Here is a 3,952-nt window from a genome sequence, read left to right as displayed (position 1 = left end):
CCCAAGTACCTTATGGGAAAGTTGCCTTCTGTAATGCCCATGATGTTGAATATGTCCCGCTTTGTTTCGTCCTTCACTCCTCCATAAAATGCCACACTTTTTCTTTCATTAATATTAAGACCTATAACCTCAGAAAAACACGTTAGTACAATCCTCATAGTTTTAATTAACTCGACGTTTGCGTGCGCTAGAATGAACAAATCGTCAACAAAACATAACTGGGTTACCTTCTCTACCTTACAGAAAGGGTGAAAGATGTATGAATGATTCTTTCGGAACATTGCAAAGATGCTCTCAAAGATCGCCATGATAGCTATGAAAAGGTAAGAAGAGAGGGGGTCCCCTTGCCTTACCTCATTTTCAACCTTGAAGTAGCCTCCGTGGACTCCATTGACGCTAAAAACAAAATAGGATGAAGAAACGCATTGTATAATCCAATAAATAAAAATCATAAGAAAATCATAAACAACCAGAAAATCCCGAATGGCTTCCCATCTAACAGAGTCGAAAGCTTTCTTGATATCTATTTTGAAAGTCACTCTCGAGGATATTTTCTTTTTCCCGTAGTCTTTTAAAATGCTTTACATGCAAAGAATATTATGAGAGATTGTCCAACCAGGGATAAATGCAGATTGATTAAGATTTATTGTTTTCCATATGACATTTTTAAAGCGTTTAGAAATAATTTTTGAAATGATTTTGTAAACCACATTGAAATAGGAACTCCATTTCTTTAACATTTTTTTTTGAAAAACTCCAGAACTCCATCAGTAATATCTTTACCGACAACCGACCAATTGTCTTTCGAAAAACTTCGCATTGAAACCATCCAGACCCGGGCTTTTATTCCCATCAATAATGAACAATGCTTCTTTAACCTCAACCCTCGTGACAATCCTTATTAACTCGCGATTATCCTCAGCAGAAATGTTTCTATCGATAATCTGATACAAGGTATTCAGGTGACTTTGATGCTACTTTTTTGTACCCATTAGTTGCTTATAGAACTCGATAGCCAAATCTTATACACCCTTCTGACCATGAACATATTCGCCATCATCATTCTTCAAACTGTACACGTTGTTTCTCATGTTTCTAGCCTTGCATTTTCTGTAGAAGAAAGCTGTATTTTTATCATCCAACGAAATCCAGTTCTATCTTTACTTCTGCCTAATAATGTTCTCTTCAAGCAGACTCAGTTTCCTAAAGTTTTCGAGTGCATCTCTCTCCACTTAATTGAGTTGTTCATAACTATAATCCCTTAATAACGTTTTCTAAACCTCTTCCAATTCTTCTCTTGCAACCAGAACTCAACTAGAGATATTGTTGAACTCTTTTTCTCAAAGCTTTGGAGTTAATTCTTCAGGATCTTTAGCTTTTCAGAAACCTTGTACATATTGGAACCCTACCGAAATAACAAATTAAGGATTCTTATTGGGGCCAATTGCAATTTGGAACCTCTTCTTTTGAATTTCACAATTTGGGACTTATTATTGAAGTCAATTGTAATTTAGGAATTCTTCTTTCGAACCTCACAATTTCGAGCTCCTTATTGAGATCAATTGCAATTTGTGATCTCTTCTTTCGAACCTCACAAATTAGGGCTTCACATTGTCAAGTTTGTACAAATGAGGTTTTTCCCTAACGGAAATGAATGTCGGTAAAAAAATGTATTATATGGATTTTATAATTATTAAATTAATAGTGACATTTAATTCTTAATAATACTAATGGTGCCACATAATACTTTTTTGACGAAAGTCTACGTCCTTCAGGCCAAAACCCCATTTTGTATAAACCTAACAATGCGGAGCCTCAAATTGTGAGGCTCGAAATAAGTGGTCCTAAATTGCAATTGGCCCAAATAAGGAGCGCTAAATTGTGAGGTTCGAAAGAAGAGGTCCCAAATTGCAATTGACCTCCAATAAGAAATATCAAATTGTAAGGTTCAAAAGAAGAGGTCCTAAATTGCAATTAGCCTATAATAAGAAACTCCAATTTATTATTTCAGCCTATTGGAACCCCTGATATTTGTAGACCATACACTTTGAAGAATATCCTTTAATTATTCATTTCCATCCAGAAGTTGAAGAATTTGAAGGGCTTCTTAAACCTCTCGTCCTTTTCCCAGAACAATTTAATCGGACAATGATCAGAAATTCCGGGATTCAGAAAATGAAGTTGACTTCTCGGAAATTGGTTGATCCAATTATCAATGACCAGACATCTGTCAATCCTACTTTTCCTTATGTTCTCATATCCTCTTGTAGAAGACCATGTGAAGAAGTTCCAGAATTAGTAGGCTCAATACAACCCATATCTCTGATGTAATTGTTAAAGTCAATCATATCCTGAATGATTTCAGATTCAGGGCTACGATCAATTTCATTTCTTGTTGCATTATATTCACCAAGGATAGTCCAAGATTTATCACTACGAATCCAGTTCCTAAGGCAATTCTAGAGCAGTCTTCTATTAGTGCTTGAGTTGCTACCGTACACAATAGCAAGATGGAACACAATTCTGGTGATTCTGTCTTTGACCTCAACTAGGATAGTTTGATCATTAGAAAAGAGAGATTTGTCCTCAACAACTTTATTATCTCATATAACCCATATTCTACCCGTTTTGTCATTTGAATTGTGAATAATTTCCTAGCCGCTATCAATACACAACTTACTAACCTTGTTAACATTCTGGATTTTTACTTTTGTCTCAAGAATACCCATAATAGTGATCTTCTGGTTCTCAATGGTCCTCCTGATTTCTTTATATTTCAGAGGATCATTGAGACCCCTTATGCTCCATGTCACTATATTTATGAATGTATATAAGTGTTGGGTTCCTGACTTTCAAGGCTATCATGGACCTCATCCTCAATGAAGTTATAAGCATCACTTGCCTCACTATCTTCAATGACAACAATTTGATTGTATGGAATGTTGTTTCCTCACGGTGGGGAGTGTATCTCATAGATTTCATCCTCTCCCGTGATAGAGTCAGTAGCCCTGGGATCCAGAATCTTTCTACTTTGTGTTCGATTTTCAGCATGTTCTTTTTTAGTAGGTCTCTTCTGACTTTGACCTTTTCACTCCTAGATTCATGTCTATTATCGATTTTAATTCGCCCCACTTCAGAGCTTAGTGCCTTATTCAAGAGCAATTGATCTTCTTCTACATTTGATTTATTGATTTCTCAAAACTTGAGATTCCCCAGATCATTCTCAAGAGTTTCCTTATTATTTGCAAGATTTTCAATGTTTTTTAGTCTAGGATTCTCCTAGTTACAATCTTGAAAGGTGGCTCTAAGTCCAAAGATCGGATCATTTCGAATTCTGATGACATTATTTCTTCGGTTCCTGCATGCATTCCTGGAATTGTGAGGATCATGACTAGGTTTGCTTGCTTCATAAGGGCCAAGAATTCCTGTTCTAAGATCATCAGTAGGACTAGTGGAGTTAGGATCGACATTAGTATCATCAACAATAATAGGACCACCATCAGTATCATGATCGGCCTTACCAAAACCTACATTAGTAGTACTGGTTGCATCAGGACCGGTAGTATATAATCCAGTGGCAAGAGTAGATCTGGGAACAGTGAGGCCATAACCGGGGTTAGTAGGGTCAGTATGACTGGGATCAGCATGATGAGAAACTCTAGGACCGGTATTACTACGACTTGTTTTATTATGACCGGTACCCTAACCAGGACCAGTATTATCAGGACCGACATTTTGATCAGGATCTATTCTTGAAAAAATAGTATCCTTAGGACCTATGTTTTGAACTTGACTGATAGGATCAGTTTTATGAGGGCCAGCTTATACTTTTATCAACTTCATTCTTTTCTTGATCTTCTTCCTGACCCTTATTTGTTTTTGCATTTGATTACCCATCCTATCAGTATTAGTGCGCTCATTAATGTTAACTTCAAACTTGTTCATATTTCTA

This window comes from Impatiens glandulifera, unplaced genomic scaffold, assembly GCF_907164915.1.
Source record: "Impatiens glandulifera unplaced genomic scaffold, dImpGla2.1, whole genome shotgun sequence".
NCBI lineage: Eukaryota > Viridiplantae > Streptophyta > Magnoliopsida > Ericales > Balsaminaceae > Impatiens > Impatiens glandulifera.
Note: the sequence above shows the minus strand (reverse complement) of the source record.